Raw genomic sequence first — 21,732 nt, forward strand, 5'->3', positions numbered from 1 at the left:
CAGTTTACACATACTGAGCTTGAAATGGTCCAGCAACATTTTGTTGTTCACTCCCTCATGGCCCCCATGGGGAGGCCAAGGACTGGGTCTGTGGGGCTCCAGCTAACGCTAAGCCTGTGCTTGATGCTGCATTGGGCTGCACTGGGAAGAAGCCTGGTCACAGATGCACAGGCTGTAACAGGAGATAACCCCTGGCACCACTTCAGAGCTGGAAGCCTACAAGTATGCAGTCCCTCTGTTTTTTATATATGTATTTCCAGAGCTGGACACCACCAGTTTTCACTGCACAGAGATATTGGCTGGGAATACAAGATCTGAGAAATTCAGTATGGGGCAACTGTCAGGATACATTGGTATTTCTGTCAAATAACCTGGACAGTAGGTCCAGGAGATGCTGCATGTGTCCACGGCGTGCAGCTGGAGCTTGCAGGTTTACCAGCTGAAATCAGACTTCTCTAAAAGTGAGTGAAGTTTGCTGGAGGAAGGACAAGGAAGAGGAACGCCAGCAGAGACCAGTGCTAAGGGACCTGGGTACACTACCCTGCTCCCAGGGGTCCCGGTGCTGGCACATCCTGCAGTGTCCCTACTTTGTTGTATTAAGAAATTGTGCAAAACCTGCACAGGCTCCTGGTGTCTCACTGAGCTCTCAGCTCACACATCCCTTCCCCATGCTGCAGCACCCAGTTTTCTTCTTAAATGTAAAACAATTACACATTTCTGTCAATAAATACCATGCCATAAATTGGCAGCCTTGCTGGCTCTCTGCCTGCCACTGGGGGAGGAAATGGTCCCATAAATATTTGTGCAAGACATCAATAAATTTGTTGACTTGAGTACTCAGCTTCCCTATCTGAGACCTGGAGCATAGCTTCCGGAGTTCACGTGTTTCTGCTGTGAGAGACCAGTGCTGGAGGTTAGTAATATCCCCAAGATGCTGAAACTGGAGATGGAGAGAGAAAACCCTTACAAACTCCCTCCCTCTGCAAAGTCCCTTCATGTTACTGATCCAAGTGGAAAAAGGTCCTTGCAATTCAGACATGGAAAGTTTTGGGAAGGAAAGCATTCCCCTGGCTGACTGCTGCTCTTCGTTTTCTCTGATCCTTTTGATTTCCCAATTTGTACTGGTCCTTACTACAAAACCACCACTGCTGTAGAGTTTCATGTGGCCAGTAAGCTGGACCAAAGCTCCTTCACCAAAGCTGCTTTAGGCTGTGCACAAGGACCAGAGAAAGATGGGTCAATGTGCTATAGAGCCTCAGGACACAGGGACATCAGCTTAAGAAGCCCACCATGTGCTTCTAAGATGAGTGCAATAATCTGGGTTTAAAACATTATTTAAAGTTGGCTCTACTTGCATCATGTTTGACTGGTATCAATTCAAATTGGAGGCTGTTTTGTTGGCGTTGCAGTACTGTTCCCTGCTCAGGCATATTCAGAAATCTTTTGACTTCAGTACTGACTTCTCCAAGCTTGCAAGCTTTCTTTTGGGAAGAATTACTCCATTCTGTAATGCTCATACGCTTATATTAGCACTGGATGCTCTTCTGCAGCTGAGCACAGTTTTCAAGAATAGGAAACGAGACATAGTCAACACATAGGTTTTATTGTTCTCTCTGCTTTGTCTCAATGGTGTATGTACACATTTGGACTAATCCAGAGAGTATGCCCTGGGAAACACCTCTGTTCCGTCCTCACGAGATGGTCTGAGTGGTTTACTGAGTCTTTTGCTTCTTGTAAATCGAATATTTGGGAGTTTTGTTGTAAGTGCTCTCTTGCTGCTTATGTAAGATGTGAGAGTAAGAGAAATAAGAACCTGAGGATGAAAGAAGATCAAGAGGTTTCCCTGGCTCTGCATGGGACTCCTCTCTTCTCCTGCCAACAGCACTATTCAAATGAAGCAACACTGATTGCAAAGACAAATGTGACATTTTTGCTCCTATACAGGCAGCAGACTCTCCTAGATTCTCAGTGTACAAAGGCCCCAGACTGTGACAACTAGTTAGGAATAGTTGAGAGCAAAGCACATGTACAATTCTTGGACTATGGGGTAGAGCAGATGTTCCAGGAAGGTACTTGCTTTCTCCGGTGTTCCCAGCTCACTGTCTAGACTCAGCTCTCCTGGGAAGAAGGAAGCTGAGAAGTCTCAAGTTAAAAAGGAAAAAAGAAAAGCCGAAACTCAAGCTAGCAATTGTCAGATTTGTGATAATGCTAAATTCCATAATTATTACCCAGGCTACTCAGGAAACCATTTTACAAGGCTTAGTAGACATCTGGGAGTGAGGTAAAAGAGATATTTATTAAGCCATTCATGTTTCCAGGTTTGCTAAAGAGATTGCTTTATCTCTTACTTTCCTATGTATAAAGACATGGTTACTGAAACACAGATCTGGAGACACTGCTCATGAGCACCCCATCACATCAAGGGCCATGGCACACGCAGTGGCACAGTGCAGGCACCATTCAAGACACCATTTGCTGGTGCCCAGGGTGGCCCAACGACTAGCCTGCTCCCCATGGTGCCATGTGGCTGGCCCTGCTCCCAGCAGCACGTGGCCTCTTCTCCTGCCAGCAGAGAATTCCTGTGTAAGAGGGGCGCTGGCTCTGTGGTCACAGATTGTTCATGGTTCAGCATTTCCTCCTGTCCAGCCTGGCATTCCCAGCTTCTGCACTGGAATTTGCCATTTCACTGCAGCCAGGAGCTCAACATCATGTTCCCTCTTCCCTGTTGGGACCTGGCTGTGGATTATTCTTTCCGTGTTGCTTTCAACACAAGAAAGAGCACTTTTTTTCCCACCCAACTGCCCATAAAAGAGGAAACCAGGAAGCAGGACAAGAATTCTTCTGAGTTTTGGGGGGGTCTTTTTGTTATTTTGCAACAGGGGATAAGGGCTGGCATGCAGCAGCTGGGCTTGTTCCCCAAGATACATTTCATGCAATGAATGTTTCAGAGAAAAGACAAAGCACTGCTGGTGAACTGAGACCCTGAGGAGGCTGTAGAGCTGCTGCTTGCATAGGCGTGCGTACATCAGTTGTGTTCATGGCTAGGATTTCACCATCAGTAAACTCATCCTCAGCATTTCCCCACCTTCATCAGCAAGGGATTCAAGCTCCACCCCACCAGTCAGTCCTCCTGGCTAGTAAAACGTGAATCTTATGCCCTTGCCCACATGAATGTTACAACAAATTGGAAAGCTACATAGAAATTACAACTACAATAAAATCAACCTAATACAGCCACTGAAGAGTGGCTGAGGGAAGAGAGATGAGTGAGAACTCCCAAACATCCACAAACAGCCATAAAGCATCACCAAGCTATTCAGAAAAGATGTCATATGTTAACTATTACATCTGCTTGTCCTACTTACTATCTACTCCCTTTCTTGTACTGGTTTTCTTTCTCTTGTTTCATTTTGTTCTCTTAACAAAAGCAGTCTTGCAGAACAGTAACATTAATGTATAGAGGGAGAACTGCTGACTATGAGGATTTCTGCTGGCAACATTATGCACAAAAGTCATTTTTCAAAGGGAAAAATTTATGCCAAGCTTGTTGACCACCAGAGATCACTCATTTAAAAGGGAATGTTTTCAGGCAAGGGATGGGAGAGACTCTCCTTATCAGCTGCTTAGAGGAGACATTGGCACCGCACCTGCAACAACTTTCTGAAGTTCACAACTTGTAGCCCAATGCCAGACCACAGAAGAAAACAGAAAAGGGCAAGAACAGCCAGATATTACGTCTAACTATCTTGACTCACTAGGGCTCCTATTCTCAATTCTCTGTGACCTTTAGAGCGGTAGAGCTGATACTGAGCAAACAATACGTCTCCATCCTCTTTGGGAAGCCCCCACTCCTGTCCTCTGCCTGTCTCCGAGCGGTTTGCTCAGTGCTGCCAGCCACACACACCGCACGGCCCGGCTGGAGGGGCGGGAATGACGCACCAAGTCAGTTTGATTTGTAGCGTCTCCCCGAGTAGAATATGCAAAATAAAGACAGATGGCAATGGATAAACTCCAGCAACTGTGAAGCCACCATTAGCAATAGCTCTCACACTGTGCAGAGCGCCCTCAAATGAACTTCCCTGTGGCCCAGAGTCCCTGGTGATACACAGAGATATTGCAGCTCATCTTTTAGTAAGAACTTCAGTGCCTTTTGCCATTTTACCATTTCACAATCTCATTTTGCCCATTTTTTCCCCCCAACCTCCTAATTTTCCTCTTAAAAGACACCAGTTTCACACAGTTGTTCCTGCAGCCATCGCTGTCCAAGTGAGTGATGGTACCTTGGCAATAAGGAAAGGAGGCCTTTCACCTTCGGGGTCTACATGGGAAACCTGCTTCCAAATCGAGGCTTCAAAATGCCATAGGAGCTGCGAAGTTTCCCACGTATTCCCATCACTAAGCGCTGAGATGCTAATTCCTTAACATCCTTTTCTCCTAGGATTTTTGTAGGGTTACCAAACCATGCTGCAAAAGGGTCCAGGCGATAACCCAGGCACCTTTCTGCCATGGGGGCAGTCTGGTTTCTCTCTTTGTACTTCACATTATCTCCAAGTTCGTGTGCCTTAAGTCTGCAGCTGACCTGTATGTTACTTCACCCAAAATAAATGCAGGCACGTTAGTGTTTACTGAAACCTTTTCCCTTTAATGTATCAATAGAAATTGACTGCTGACAGTCAATTCCTGCTGACAGAAATGAAAGTAAGAGGTAAAAATAACTAAAACCCAAAACCCATGCTGGGGTAGCGCTGAGCACAATAACCTTTGTGGGGTTTATTAGGATTATTATTAGCACTGGAGACATGATAAAGGAAATCCCACACATCTTTTTCGAACTCCAACTGAAAATGAGCCCCATGTCAGGTCCCCTGCCCACCACAGGCTCAAAATTAAAGCCTCTAGTAGTCTTACTAACAGATTTCCAAGCCACTCTGGTGAAGGCAAATTTTCGCATATGTGCAAACATACCTGACGATTGGCGTAATCCCAACGAACACACATTAGGTCAGTTAAAATATTCCAGTGTATTGACATTAATTCCACAGCTCAGGCCCAAGATCATGTTCTCATTTGTCTGAATAACAGAGCATTTAAATATTTAGTTCAAATATAAAGACTTTCAGCTTATATACAAGGTTGGGGGGGGATGGAAATCCAGGGGACAAAAGTTTTCCTTGTATCACGCACTGTGCTGGATTCCAAACTTTGGCAACCATGAGCACAATACAGCAATGGCAAAAGTCTGGCCAAGACAAATCTATAAACTTCGCACTGTATGCACACCCCCTCCTTGTATGAAGGTCTAATAAGCCCAGATATTTCTGCCTCTCCAAACAGCTGAGCTACAGAGGTTTCCCCATGGATCCTAGCAGGCCAGGAGCATGGAGACTTTATTATGTCACAACCCACACTATTTAGTGAAAATCTGGGATACACCTTATTAGTTGGGCCTTTGTTTGGTCAGGAAATACCTCCAAATGTGATGACACAGGCATTTTTAATTTGCCACTTCACATTCATAGCAAATTAGGTGATTTTACTTGTTATTCCCTCCATTAAAAACGACAGGCTGCAAGGTTAGCAGTTTCCCTCAGAAGCTCTTGATGACATTACAGACACACATAGAAAGCACGAGCACATCAGAATGAATTAAGATCACCTCCCTTGCCTATAATCTGAAACACTCCATGTGGTCTCTCTTAGCATCAGTCGCAAATGCCAACGCGCTGGAACAGCATGTGCAAGTGGTTGGAGGTAAGGGAAGGAGAGGTCAAATTCTGTGTGCTCCATACGATCAAATTTGTGGTATAAAACCAACAATTACCAGCAAAGTGGTGAGTGAAAAGCAAACGTCCTATCTATTACCCAATTTCAAATGCCAATGTGATGCCCCCAGGACTCTCTGTCCTCAGTTATTTTTTTGACGTATTTGGTAACGTGTCAAGTCTTAATACCTGCTCTCAAACTGAGTTGGGTTTTTCCATTTGTGAGCTCAAAGTCATTTTCATTCCAGAACAGATGTAGAAAAAGGCCGGCTAGGCTGCTGCTGCAGTATAATTTGAGGATGTATTCCTCTGTGAATTACACTTCTGCTTAGGATAAATACAAAAAAAAAAAGTAGGAGAAATGATGTTAAGTACAAAATATTTAATCTTGACTGAATATCACTGCAGCAGCTCAATGCGGACCCAAAGGAAACACTGGTGAAGACAAAAAAAGAAAAAAAAAGAGGGGTAAAAAAAGCAATCCTAGCTTTCTGTACAGTGAGGATTAGGAACTGAAATGTGGCCAGCACAGAAACATGCACTTTTGCTGGACTTCAGTCCAGATAGTATAAAAGAAGTCACAGATTATGTAGAGCTGGGTAATAAAAGAGGTAGCTGTGGTGAGTCTGCAACTGCATGTTTTTTGGCTGGAGGTGTAATGAATGAGGCTGAAGGTCTGCCAAACGGTGCTGAACGAGACTGACGCAGCCACTGGGGTTTGCTTAAAGAGGGGAAGCATCAGTGGAGGTCTGCAGGCTGGCCATGGCGAGTGGGTGGGAGTTGTGTGGAGAACCTGCTGTTCAATCCATTAGTAGCACGGGACACCTCACCTGCACACAGATGGAGCACCGGAGTTACGGCTGTTTGTGTAGGCTGGAGGACTCTGTGTGCTCCCTCCTTGGTTGCACATAGCTGCTTTATGGCCAGGCAGTGCGGTGCGCCTGGGATTCTGAGGACTACCAGGTGTGTGTTGGAGAAACCGATTTCCATGTTGGGAAAGCCTCCTGCACATAAGGCCCTCAGCCTGGCTGGCTGGGTGGCCCTTTGCCTGCCACTGGTGTCCCCAGGAGAGCAGAAGTGCTCACCCAGCCAGTCAACTGAGCCAAACACCACCAACACGCTTCGGTGTGATGGTGCAGGAGCAAGTGAGGAGGAGGAGATTAGGTCTCAGCATGGAAGTTGTCTCCCAGGTCCAGGAGCCGCAGACTTCCATCTCTTCCCACCTCCTAAATGGGCTCAGAGCCTGTGCATATCCTTTTTTCCCCAAACTGCTCTGAAGTTAGGCAGCTAAAGCTGTCAGTGAAACTCAGGCTTCAACACGTGAGGAACAATCAGGCTGCTCTCTACACAGGTACTTTTAAGCAGTAATTCCACAGTCAGTTTTGGGTGCATTTCCATACAACAGCTTTGTACACCGTGATTGTCGCAGTATGTGACTGGGCAGAGGTGAAAAGGTAAAGTGAGCCTTTTTACTTCAGGTCAAGTGAATTTGGACTGTGGTTTTAATCACTACATGGAGTTTCCAGGTGCTGGACAGTCACTGGCCCTAAACGAGCCAAATGTCCTTTCAGAATTCATTTCAATACCAAAGAGATAACCCATGATGAAAACATCATCTCAGCAGGAAGGCACACTTCCTTGGAAGTCATCTCAGCAGATGACACATAGGTAGTTTGCAGATCCTTGTCTCCAGCTCTCAGAGGTGCGTGGTGCAGGTCAGTGAGGTGTGAGCACAGCAGCAGCAAACACTCACTCCTGCTGCTTCTGCTAGGCAAGGCTAAAATGCATGAAATCCCTTTCGCGCATTTTTTCCAGCTTCAGATGAATAACCTTTATTTTTAAAGCAAGAAGAAGCGCCAGATGGATTTTCAAACATACCTGCCCTGCTGTCACCATGCATCACCCTCTTGCCACCTCTGCTCTGCTCACCAGCGTGCGGTAAACACTCTCTTGTTGACTTTGTCTGCCCTGCAGTGTTTTAAGCCTATGTATAACTGCTGAGAAACTCTCTCTACCTAAGAGTCAGAGGAGACTCTTTCTTTGTGTTTCTTTTTGCTCAGAAGAGGCTGAAGCAGCAATCTTGACTTAAAGGCTGACTCTGATTGGAAAATAAACAACTATAAAGTACAATAAATCCCATTGAAGAGTCCAGTCAAAACATCCCAATGAACAGCTAATGCTCTACTAACCAAATCCAGATGTCACTGCCTTGTCTGGCACTAATTGGTTGACTGGAGAGTAAGTAACTGTGTAACCTGAAGGAAATCTCTACTTCTTGCACTTGGGATGAGTTGCTAAGGCAGAAAATGGTTTGATTTTGTTGTGTTTCTTAATTTCCTAACTACAGAGGAGTCACAGGCACCTGCACCCATTAGAACCTTTGCTAACATCTTCACAATGGCAGAGCACAGTCTGACTCGAGGCTCCTTAAGGTACCTCACAAAACGTTTCTCAAGAGCACGAAGCTGCCTTTGACATCTGATGTTCCTTCATTCCCAAACATTTCTGGGTTTATTTGTTTAACCAAAGGACATGCCCTAGCAGATTGCAGCTAAGTTCTTAGATAAAGGTAGTTGCAAATTCTAGCTGGAAGTGTTTGAAACACCAAAGAAAACACCAAAGAAAGTAGTTGCTTTCAAATATAATTAAAAAAAAATAAAATCAGAAAACTGGAGATGACTTTGGAAATAGAAAGTAGATTTTAAAAATAAGATTAGTCTGGTGCACCCTAATTCCTACAGCCTGGAAATTCCACGTCTGCCTGAGAAACTCTGTATTGGCAAGGGACACACTAAGGATTTTCCAATGATTTTTTTAAAGGTATAATTGACAGGATCATGTTATATATTCACATTTGAGAAACAATTCTGTGTAATACTACGAAGTAATGTGTGTGTCTGGAAATATCTTCTCTCTTTTACCAGAATACTTTCCAGTGCCATGATTCTGCACACATTTACTTATGATGCTTAACTTCAAGACTAAATATCTCACTGGCTTTGGTAACTTTCATAACATCAAGAATTGCTATTTGTAATTCATTCATGGGGGTCTAGTCATATCCTGAGCACACAGAAGGAGGTTCTGTGAAAGGCAAAAAGGTAGCTAATAAGATTAATTTAGTTAGGCAGAAAAAATTGCTGTTCATATTCCTTACTGGTTCAGATTAGTCAGTAATATTAATTCTAACTTTAATTAATTTTATCTTTAATTTTACTATGTAACTTACTAACATTACTTCTAAAACACATTTCCTTTAGCACCACTCACATGTTGTTCATACTTCACGAGAGCATTTTAGACCTAGGTAAACTTGCACACCAAAAATCTAATGTTGAGCTTCTGCTCACTTGTATATGATTTTTTTAGTGCTTAGAGAAAGAAAATAAAGAAAGCCTACAAACTTAGCCCCAAGTGACAAAGCCGTTTTTTCAGTAGAGCACTGTACTCTACTGTGCTGGAGCATCTGTCTGGACACATCCAGCCATATCTTTCACTCATGATCTGCAAGTGAATAACACAGGATTTGAAATACAGTAGACAATTGTGCAAAGCATGAACAATGAAAATTATATCCAGCCTTGAATCCAGGGGATTCTGGGCTGAGCTCAGCCTCCGTGGATATACATATCCATTCAGTATTTAGTTCCACGTATTCAAAAACTGGATGTTCCCCTAGAAGACTCACACGGGAGCAAAAGTGGGATTAAGTAGCTTTGTCTCCATGTTTCATTATTCATATTACACATGTAATATGCAGTCACACAAACAACTGTGCTGCGCAATCATCAGCAAAGAAACTAGGTTTTTCTGAGATACCAGAAGGTTACATATTTCAAGTATCATTTTTATTTTGTTCTTGGCTTTGGGAGAGAAGGGATGGAAAGGAAGAGGGAGGTTATTCATACACTAAACATTTGGAATCAGAAAAAAATTGATAAATCTTCCTCCTTCAAGTCTGAGTAAAGGACTATTTCCTGCCAACAGGACTCAATATAAAACTCTCTCCTTCACCAGCCTTCTCCTTCCATGCTTTTAAAATTGCCAGAGGTTGACCTGGCTTTGGCAGTGGTGATTCAATGAATCAACGATTTATCTCCTGTGGATGCTGAATATGGATCAACTTACATAAAACTACTACCTTCCCAGTATAAAGTGGTACCTGTGAGCAACCTCACAAAAAGGCCAAGACAGAGCAAGGTCCGCTCTTCTAGGTGGTTTTTGACTTCTGGCTTCTCAAAGGTCTCAGGCTGGCATCTCTCTCCAGCAGGAATTTGATGTGGAGTTTCAACACCACCAGGAATTTTTAAAAATGTGAAATGCACAAAAGTACCAAATTTAAGGGGACAGATACTGAACTGCTCCCCATGGGGGAAAGGAATTCAATGTTCTCTTCAATTCATCTCAGAAGTTCTCATAAAGAAATTGTAGGATGTTAGGAAGAAATTGCTTATAGGAGTTAAATTTGTGCTTTGCTTTAGCTGAGTTAATTACGTGAAATGGTTAAATTCTGAAACAGGTTTTTTATACCAGTGCAGAGCATCTTTGCTTACTGACATTTAACATTAAATATCTCTCTTTATCACTAACTGCTTTATTGCACAAAAGCATATCTTTAAAAATCAGCCTTCAATTTTGGCAGCAAAGTTGACTGTTAAAAGAAATTGTTAACATTCAGTTGAGAGGCATATGGAAGAAAACTTGCAAAGTAAACTCAAGGGTTAATGAAAGTAAATGAGATAATCCTCATTGATCCCCCATAATCCCTACGGTCTGAGTGCAACTGTCAATCACTGGCAGAGACTTTTTTCTAATCTATCCCTCTGTGAGCAGGTCATTCCAAGCTGAATATACTTTGTATAATGACTTATATTCAAACATACACACATACACTGAACATGTAACAAAAATCTTAGCACAGCAAATTTCAAAATGAGGGTGAAAATAAAGCATAGCTAAAATCATGGCGTGTAAATTTAAGAAATAAAGTTTCTTTTACTGGTTGAAATATATTTAAGCTGTCTGTTCATACTAACTCACTGCTTCACATGTAAAGCTAGTAGCAAGTAATGAATCTGTTAAACCCCTCCTCCATAAGGGAAGAAAGACTGCTCCCATAAAATTAAAACTTACTGTTTAACAGATTGACCTAAGCAACATATGGTCTGGAACATAAAAGAAATTACTTCAGTCCTTTTCAGAGAACTACTGACATAAGAAATGTATTAAATCAAATTATGGCATATCTAAGGCTTAGAGGACCCAGCATGCTGCAGGAGGAGTAGTGCATGTGAGGGAATGGTATGGAGAGGTGTGCAGGCAAGCCTGTCCTAGCTCATTGAGGCAGTGTGGTGGCTCTTCCTTCACAGTGTCCACCCAACCAAAGCTGCCTTTTCTTTTGGGATCTGCATCACTGTGGGGCAGTAGCCCATGGGCGTCTGGGCACTGCAGCAGAAGGAAAGGGCTGCTCTGTGTCTCTGCAGTGAGCTTATCAGCTCACTCTTCCGAGAACTGCACTGGATTCAAAGGTAGTCTGAGGCATCAGTCTCTTTAACTCTTGCTTTGCTTTGGTCCTTAGCTACTTGAGCAGTACTGTGCTTTTCCAGGGAGGGATGTGTACAGACAGGCACCAGACTTGCACTGCCAGAGCTGGGGAAGGAGTTGGCTCAGGAGGCAGCATGATCCGAGGAAGTGAACACATCTGGATTAGAAGGGCATCAGCTCTGCAGTCCAGATTTGCCACAAAGCTCCGTTCTAAACCCATACTTGATTCTGTGAGAAATACATCCAAGATGCCCAATGCACAGAGACACTGTTGTTATTTACAACATTTGTAAGTACTTTTTTTATTCTGAGAAATTTCCTCCTTTGCTCCTGGAATTCTTGGCAGTATAGGTGCTTAGGGACATGGCTTAGTGATGGACTTGTCAGTCAGGTTTACAGTTGGACTCCATGATCTTAAGGAAGTTTTCCAATCTAAATGATTCTATGCTTCTATACTATAGCAATCACTTACAGAGAAAACCTATAGGATTTAACAGACAGACAATCTTTCTACAGACCATTCAGACCCACCTGTAATAATGTTATTGCATGCTGCAGCAGAAAAGGAAACTGTCTGTCAAAGGTTTGGGACAGAAATGCTTCACACCACCCAAAGGTACCTCTTGATAACCCAGTGCAACAGCCATTTTCCTCCTGTAAACACTCAAAGCAAACTTTGCTGCCTAAGCCACCACTTCTAACCTGAGGCTGAGTTGGAAATAAATGCCCCACTCTCAGGTTTAAAGGAAAACCAGCTTGGTTGCCATTTGGCCTGCAGCCAGGATTAAAGTGTTAACTCCACGTCTGTCAACCTGTCACTTAAACATTTACTAAACTACTGACCACTTCTATTAAAAGACCATTAAACCAGGATTAAGCTTTTCCAGAGTTAAGCTGATGTAAAAATGCAAGGAATGTCACACCAAGGGCAGCTCATTTTATTTGTATTGTAAACAGGCAAAAGATGGAGGATAAAATCTTACATGTTTATTAAATATGGGGATATAGCCCTGCTTTGCATTTTCCCTTCTTTCAGCTTCCTAAACCCTGATCCCATTACTCAGTGCCCTGATAGCTGCAGAGCATCTGCATGAAAACCTTCAATTGCCTTAAAACCAGCACTGGATGCTTTACAACAGGTCAGGGCTGCTTTGCCTGGAGGAGGATGCAATACAGAGTCCAACCATAGTGCGGGGGAATAGCCATGGTTATAAACACATTTGGTTAATGTGTCATGTCATAACCAGAGACCAATTGTTAAAAAGGACAGTCTCATCAAAAGCAAGAGTCTATTTTGAGCAGGCTGTGAGTCTTTTGTAGCAGTGTTTGCAGCCTAAGACAGAAGGCATAGGCACAGGCAGGGCATGCGTGTTGCTGCTCCTTTCAGGTTGTTTTGTTATCTCAAGCAAAATAAGTCCTATAGGAAAATGCACAGTTCTACAAAGCATCATTTCATTAACTAGGAGAGAGTATTACCTCAGAAAATGGTCAAAGGTATGTCTTTCTTGTGACTTAGCCTGTACTTAATGCTCTGATTTCCATAGAGTATTATATGTAAAGCAATAAAGAAGTCCACCAACGGCTACCAAGTCCCTGCAACTTAGCTCACCATGGAGAGCTTAGCTGTGATGGGACACAGGATGTTGCTCCTGTTCTCTTACCCTTACCCATTGCCATCCTTTAGTAGAGACAGAGTGCAAGGCTAAATGGACTTACAGCCCGACCTGCTTTAGGTGTTTGCCACCTAATTAGTTCTGAATAAAAGCACATTGGCCTGTCTGAACAGGGTTCATCTCTGCACATGGGTGCAGAGATGTGACAGAACTGTTGGTCTCCACATTTATTAACTATTATCTTTCAGATTTTCAGAATACAGTAGCCATTGAGCAATTCTGCCTGCATAAAGATGATAGAACTGGCCATCCCTAAACGGGGAGGTGCATACATTTAATGAGATTCCTCCCCTTCCCCTTAGCCCTCCCCCTTCTGTAGCTTGTTATCTATATTAAATATAATTTCACTTTCAGGAAGTATCTATGACACTTCCATCCGAAGCAGGGCTTCCAGTATTTACAGATATCAAAAAACTGGTCTTAATTTCATCTGATACTTTAAAAAGCCTTTTATTCTAAAATAAATTATTGAAATGTGGTATTGGTAAAATGGGTTGCTCCAGTAATGGATTTACTGTGATGGTGCAATCAATTTCAGAGATTGGATTTCAGGATAGAAACTATTCATCACTCTCCATGTCAATGGAAGGTTTACCTTCACACTGCGGTCACCCACTGTAGCTTACAGATACCAAGGGCAGAGAAAGATCTATTAGAGGAAAACTTTCTATTGCTTTTTTCGTTGTTGCTGAGGTCAAAGCCTCAGGAGTTTGCATAGTTACAGCAGCTCCAAAACATCACACAGACATCCAGGGCGCTGCAGAGGTACTCACCTTCACGCAATAGCAGGTATGCTTAAATATCCTGTTTACTTACTCTGCCATGACTGAAACGCAGACTGTTACATGTGTTTTTCCACTTCTCCCTCTTATTTCAGGATCAGCAGAGCCTTTCAGTAGTTAAAGCCCTTCAGTGGTAGTGACTACAACCTTGGAGTGCTACTTCTTCCCATCCTGTAACATAAAGCACCCAGCATGAGTGACATGAAAAATGCAAAAGCTGTTTTTCCATCCTTATCTCTAAAAAATCTTGTTCACCATTCCTAGAAAGAAAACTCAGCTCCATAAATCAAGAAGTCTGTGGATTTGGGGTTTTACATTAACACCTTCATTCATACTTTACAGTGACCTCCTGGATTGGGGTGAACTATTCTACCGTGCTGGGAAATGGCAGCTCTGGAGCCAAATTTAGCACCTAGAAAATTTCCCTTGGCTCTTAGGTGCCATAATTTTAAACCTGACTCCCTCTTTAAAGACAAAGTCATGTCTACGTTTGATTTCAGGTGTTACATACAATAATTTAAGAAGTTAAATGAGGACCTGGCAAGTCTCTTGACTATGGAGGGGTTGGAAAATATTATTTGGAGCCAGAAATGCGGCTTTTTTGGCTGTGGTCTGTATTCTGTCTATCAATTTCAGCTCTGCATTTAGTCTCACTGACTTTCTCAAGTACTACAAATAGTGAAGTTTTGCTCAGCTGGAGAATCACCATCAATAGGTACAGCTGGATTGGAATACCTAATGAAGGGTGAAAAATCGGGCTTGTGATAGTTATGTATAATGCCTCTTAAGACACTTAAAAGTCTCTGCAGTTTTAGAGCTTTCTTTTCCCTCCACTCCACTGCTTCCACACCTCCTTTTGCTGGTTTTTCGTATGAAATATGGCCTATCCTGGGGATTTATTTTAAAACATCAAAACTCTAAGGAAGCTCATAAAAGGCACTTTGCAATGGTTAAGACAGAGTGAGCCACAGCAAGAAAGCTACTGATGATGCCACTGTGATGATTGCGAAGGAAGGACTCCCGGAAGGGCACAATCTACCAGATAGAGACTTTGGTCACAGCAAGTGGGTGCTTTAAGGCTCCTCTTACTGCTGCATTTAAATGCACAAATCCTATGTTTAAATTCACAAATCCTTCCAGCCATCCAACACAGTTTCTGCTTTACTTACTGTCACACCTTGACAACAGCCTCAGCAAATCTGTAAGAAAGGCAACTCAGTTCTCATCTCCTTAGTCGCTGTTCAGAGCATTTGATTTTACTCAGGGACAAGATGCTGCTGCTGTATCTGTGCCAGAGACTCAATATTTTCCACCTGTGGTAACCACACTTGAAACACTTTAATAAATAAGCTCTTGGAGGGCTTCACCTTCTGCAGTCCAGTGCTGACCACAGCAGATCTACATATTCAGCGGTCACCAGCACCAGTATATCTACTTTGGAAGTAGGAGGTGCTGGGAAGGTTCAGGAAGAAAAGGCAACCCTGAAGGGGGAAGAAACTATATAATGAATTAGATTTTTACTCAGAATTTCCAAATTATGTATTTTCAAAATGGCAGAAATTCCAGGGATGAATGAAGAAAGAATTGCTTTATTAACAATCCGGCATTCCTCACTGCTCAGATAAGACGTAAAGGCGCCAACCATTCTAAACAAAAAAATAATCTATTCCCAAGTTTAACCATCACGCTCTAAAGGCCTGCTCCTGTAATTAGAATCATAGAATAGTTATGGCTGGAAAGGACCTCAAGATCATCTAGTTCCAACCCCCCTGCCATGGGCAGGGACACCTCACACTAAACCATCTAATTGCTTTGTGTTTCTTAACTTAGTAATCATCAATGGACGGAAAATAAATTAAACCCAGCCTTCTTAATAAACTGTAAAAAGAGAAAAGAAAAAGTACTCATAGATACAACCACATTCAGCAATAACCTGCAGAAATCATAGTGTCAGCTGGAGTGCAGGATGCTATGAAGTTATCAATGCTGTACTAGATAGATACATATCTGAACAAGATATACATACATGCATATAAATATATATGAAAACTTTAAAAACGTAAAGAGCCATGGATCTGTCTCTGGTATAGTGCCACAAATGCATTCCTTGTGATCTCACAGACCATACATACGGTTCATCTGTAAAGAGATGGCATCTCAGACCGCTAATCTTCCCTTGGTGAAACAGCAGTGCCTCCTGCTGTACTCCAGGCTGCATTTATTCCCAGACTTCCCATTCTGTCTGGTTTCAGTCACCAATGAAGCTATGGTATTTTGAGAAATGAGATGAGTACTGGAAGATGTGTCTAAGTGGCCCCAACACCTCTGGAAACATTAGCCTGTGTCACAGAAACACAGTCTGCACAATTCAGTGTGGGACAACAGGGAGTTGTGCAGTGTGTGAGGCAGCCTGAAGCACCCATGAGATATTCTGTTCATAAACCAGCTTTTAGAATCACAGAATCAACTAAGTTGGAAAAGACCTTTAAGATCATCAAGTCAAACAGTTACCACTCCATGACTGCCAAGTCCACTATTAAACCGTGTCAGTTTCAATACCTTTCTGAGTATGAGTATCACAGTACACCAGGGCTAATCTGTGGCACCCAGAGGGTTTCAACCTACTCAGACATGCTCCCCTCCTCTTGCTTTCACACATTTCAGTACTAATCTGCAGGAAGCCCTGCTGCAGCACTGCGACCTTCTGCTGAACAGACTCTCACTTGTGCTGACCCATGACAAACTATCACAGTTGGGGAACGCTGACTGTATCATAGCCCATGTGAATGCCAAGTCTGGCTTAATCCAAAAACATCAGAAAAAGGAACTTGGGGTCAATCTTACTTAAAGGAATGTGCCTAACTTCCTGGAGGTCACAGCAAGAGAACAAGCCCAATGTTTCACCTCTGAAACAGGGAGACAGAGAGGTTTTAAATCCTTTTGAGTCATCAGCCTGTATAAAGCAGGTAGACTGGCAAAATAAAAGAGGGGCTTGTTTCTGCTCTGGGCTGTAACTGGGAGCCTTTCACTGGAGAGGGTTCTTCCTCTCCCTCAGGGTGGTTTTCTGCATATCAGGTAGAAAATCTCTTTGAAAAACAGCAAGTCAAATCTTTCAAAACAATCATTGGGATAACAAAGAAGAATAACTTTAAAGACTACTCTCCTGCCACAGCTTCCACCCAGAAAGTTTCTGAAGGCTCTGCAAGAATCTATTTATCCGACCTCAGTGCAGGGCAGCTGGCCCTGGGGAAGAACATCAACAACAAGCACCTCCACGACTTGGTGTGGTCATTTCTCACTGCAGTTGGATGAGCTTTGCCAGTAGAGACTGCTCCAGCTGGAGCATGAGGCTGTGTGCTGCTCTCAGAGTATATAGACAGGCCCCAGCCCACCACCCTTCTTTCCCCAGGGCATCACTAATCTTAATAATAAGGCCCCAGTACTTAATGTGTAGTTCAGATGATGGTACTGCTGAAATGAACATCTGCCTATCCCACCCTCGCACCATTTGAATCAATCCCATTTGCCTGACTTCCAGGCTTTGGGGCTACGTAATGTCTGCACAGTGGTCTGAGATCTTTGCCTCAAAAGATGCCATGTATATGAAGTACAGCCTTTTCATTCCCAAGCAAGTTTTAGACTTAAGTTTCACAGCACATCTGGGAGACTTCTACATTTTATATTTGGAGAAATTGAGGCAGAAGTTTATATGGTTTTTAAAGATCACCATACAAAACTTGGGAGTGCCCAGAGCTAGGCATAGCTAACTAAAGCTCTTCAAATGATCTGTTCCAGTAGATGTCTCTTTTCTTCTCCTTTCCCATTAAGGACTGAAAAATACCCTAATGCTCCAGCTAACAGAAAGTAGATAAGGACATTTGTACCTGAAACAAGTTTCATCAGGGAACAGGTTTCCCAAACAACCTTCTTTATGCAAGTCCTGATTCAGTGACAGGGTGGGAGGTGTTAGTGACCTGGAAGCTTTGATACCTCTCTTGCCAGGACCGCCTGCAGCCACAGTGCTGCTGCCAGCCTGGCTCTCAAGGCTTGTGCCAAGTCCAGCTCTGCTGCGGTAATCCTCCATCATCAGCATGGCCAGGAAAAATGCAGTCTGCAAGCTGCTATGCCAACATCACTGGAATGGTGAGCCCTAGGAAGGAGTGCTGGCATGAATGTTAGCTCTTCTGTAACTAAAAGTTGCAGAAATGGTGGCTAAAGACCCGAGCTGTGCTGCAAAGCCTTGTAGGGGTGGCTTCAGATAAGGAGAAGGTTGAAAAAGCAGAGAGTGGTTGGTTTGGAGGCAAAAAGATGTCTGTGAACACTGGCAGAATCACTCCAGACTCATTCTGGGAGAAATGGGAGAAAAATCTTGGTCTTGTGCATGTACAGCTACAAGTGAATGTATGCAAAACCTGAGTAACAGGAGAGAAGTATTTCTCCATACCTCTTTCCCCCTTTAACCATTTTGTATTTCCTTTCTTCCTTATCCCAGAAGAAAATCCTGGTCCATCAACAGACAGGCAATACACATCTGATTTCAAATTTTATTGACACTGCCTTCAGAAACACTTTTCCTTAAGAAATTATCTGCTCCTGCAGACCAAAGAGACCGTCATCTTCTGATCATCTTTGCAAAACAAGGCAACTTCTAAATCTTTGCCAGTTCAAAACTCACATCATAAAACAGAGATTTAAGGAGTAACATGGCTGTTACTGCATTCTTACAGCAGAGCAAGCATGGCAATTGGGCAGTCATGTAAAATTGTTAATTTGCAGGTTTAAGACAGTTTTTTGCAGCTTCATTGGCTGTCTTCTTTCCAAAATTGTACTTGAAAGTAAGAGTAATCAGAAGAGTAATGCTTCTGACAGCAATAGGAATGGGAGCATGTGCCGTCCTTTCTGAAATGTGATAGTTGATGCTCACTGTCAGCCAGAAGAAGCAAGATGTGACCACAGCATCCGTCTGCATTCTTATCACAGATATTTGGTGGACAGCAGCAAGAAATGCTCAAAGTGAAAGGTTTTATAAAGGAAGGGGAAGAGGCTTCTCTACTTCACACACTAAGATCTGTCAAAGAATATTTACAGAAGGGAATTTTTAATTCATTTAGGAAAAACTTCAGAAAATATAGTGTGGAATATTGAGCTCTTTACAGACTAAAGAGACTAGGCTTGTGGCAACCATCAGACTCTGTTGGTTCACAAATGAAGTACACCTGCAACTCATGGAAGCAATGAGCATGCATCAGTCTGCTGAAAGACAGTTCAAGAGTACAACTTGGAATGTGTTAATTGCTGTTAATTTTGTGATCGGCTTTATCTGTTCCCCTGTCTTTTTACTTAATTGTGGTTTATTCTCCAGTGAATTTAAGTATCTCAGCTCCAGTTAAAGGGTCACCAGTTAAAGGGACTTACCAAAGTCAGTTCCTTAATTTTGACCAGTGAGATAGGTCTTGATATGACTGCACATCTTCATTTATCCTGCTCGGTCAGCAATTATATTTCATGGACTTTCTGGATGCCACAAGTCTTCTAGAGCCTCCCTGGCTGAGCAGAGCGGCAGTGTCCATGATAACCTGAAAAGGTTCAACCAGACAGCCAAGGACTCATACTTCCTACCATATTTTGCAGGGTTTTTTTATATGAAATAGCCTGGGTTTGGCTTTCTCTGCAGAAACCAGAAACCAGACTTTTCCTAAGTCTTTTTATTTCATGCGTGTTCACAGCTTTGTGCCAGGATCTAATGAGACTCTGAACCAAAGCTGACACAGTCAGTCTCAGACAGAATAATCTCTCCTTGCAGTGTGCATAAGTACTTTTTGGACTGGTTTCCTTTTTCTCAGGCAATTATAGGTGATTTTAAAGAGACAGATGTTGTCAGATTCCTCCTTTGTCTGACAAGCTCTTTTGTTCCCCTTGGTTTTCTCTTCTCTGAATAATAATTAGAAAGTTGGCATTTCTAGGGGACTTCCCAGATTTCTCACCACACTCACCACAGGGTTGCATTCCAGCACAAAATCCCAGCCATTTCCTGTTTTCCTGTCACAACTAGTAAACAAGCACCCCAAAAGATCAGCATTTATAGGGAAGAGCTGAGGGCAGTCTGCTGGGAAATTACTGCAGTTAAGTGCAATTCTGTATTTATGAAGAACTCTCTTCTCATGCTAAAAGACAGAGGTATTTTTCCTACTTACTACACACTTAAGAATGTCATCTAGCTGAGCATTTAATACAGTCTGATAGCCAGAAATATCCTTGGAGGTATAAAATTACCTGCTACAATCCCTATGAAGAGCTTGGCAAATAGAAGCAATTAAGAACCCTGTTAGCCTTTCATAGCTCCCACACAGCTGCTTGCTCCATCCTCTGACCATCTCAGTGGCCCTTCACTGGATTCCCTCCAGTTTACTAGTGCCTTGAACCATTGTTTCACTCCAGGAAGGGTCACACAATGGAGCAGAGAGGAATCACCATTTTCTCCAACCTGCTGGTTGTGTTTTTATTAATACAGCCCTATGTCCCTTCATCAGCTATGTATTTATTGTTCCTTCCCTCTTCTTGCTTTCCCTGTGAGATGAACAGATTCCTTTAATTGAAGGTAATTTCTATCTGTTCTTTATCTTCACATTGTGGAAAAAATAATACAGATATATGACGATGCGCTATTGGTTTTGCAATAAACTCACAGTTTCAGTCTTAATTTAACCTACTTTGCAGATATTCTTTGGTTCTAGGAAAGCCTCAAGGAATTGAAATGGGGCCCAAAATTGAAGGCTTGAGCAAATGTTAGACAGCTGCACAAGTCTTTCCAAAGTAAAACAGATACTGAATGTAGCTGCTTGGAAATGAGGATTTTCTGCTTCTGCTATGCTTGTCATCTTGCAAGTTCGTGTTGTTTTATTTATCAGTTTGGATGCACCTGACCCTGTCTGTTCCATCTTGAAAACCTCCTTGTGCAGCAACAGCAGCTGGGCAACCGTCCCACTCACAGCCTCAAGCAAAGCAAACGAATAACTCAACAAGTCTGTAGATATGTTTGCTTCAGACATTGTTTTAGCAAAAAGAGGGGTGAAAGAACTTAGTGAGGTTGCCCAGCCTTCACCAGAACAGAATGCAGAAGGAAATCCCTCTGGGTTGCTCAGCTCACTATAGCTGCTGTCCCGTGGCTCCCTCTGATCTGACCACCCTGCCTCCTTCCTCCCAGCTGCCCCTTCCAATGTCCTTACCCATCTAAAGTGGAGCATCCAGGTGAAAAACACACCCTGTAGGAAAAGAGGAGTCTATCCTTGCACAAATTTCTGTCCTGATGATGAAAATGTCAAATGAAAACATTTCTCCCTTCCAACCACAGGAAGATGCCAAGCACTCACTCTATTCTCCCTGCCCTTGCTCTTCGCTGTGTCTTTTGGATGACTCTGGGGAGCTCTCCCCTCTGCACAGGCCAGACAGTGCAGGAACCCAACTGAGCTGTGGCTGCACACCCTGGCCCTGTCTTGGATGGCAAGGTGGCTGGCAGGGGCTGGTGAGTGACGGACCAAGGTCATTCCAGTCCTGGCCTCACTGAAGACCCTGGGAGTGAAGCCTAGCCTTGGCCACAGCGCCAGCCCTGCACTCTCCAGGAAACATACCCAATAATCTCATTTCACTTGCCAGAGCCACTTCTCGGGTGCCCTGCAGTGAGAACAGTCTTTTTCACCAAGGAAAAGTGTCTGAAAGATGTCTTTAAAGCAGAACAACAAAAGCTCATGTCTTCTTTGCAACAGGCAAATGAAAACATAAGCATGGAGGAAGCCGAGGATCAGTCCTCTCATGCACAGTAAACATCTCCATCCCCAGGATTATTTCTTGGCTTCTCTCTCTTTAAATCATCAGTGTCACAGTAGGAAAAAAAAAAAAAACAGAAGGACTCAGTCCCTTAAAGCTCTTTCCTCTTTTTGCCTGTTGTTTAATTAAATTATCCTATAATGAAAT

The sequence above is a fragment of the Lathamus discolor genome, chromosome 11 (genome assembly GCF_037157495.1).
Source record: "Lathamus discolor isolate bLatDis1 chromosome 11, bLatDis1.hap1, whole genome shotgun sequence".
In the NCBI taxonomy this organism is placed as follows: Eukaryota; Metazoa; Chordata; class Aves; order Psittaciformes; family Psittacidae; genus Lathamus; species Lathamus discolor.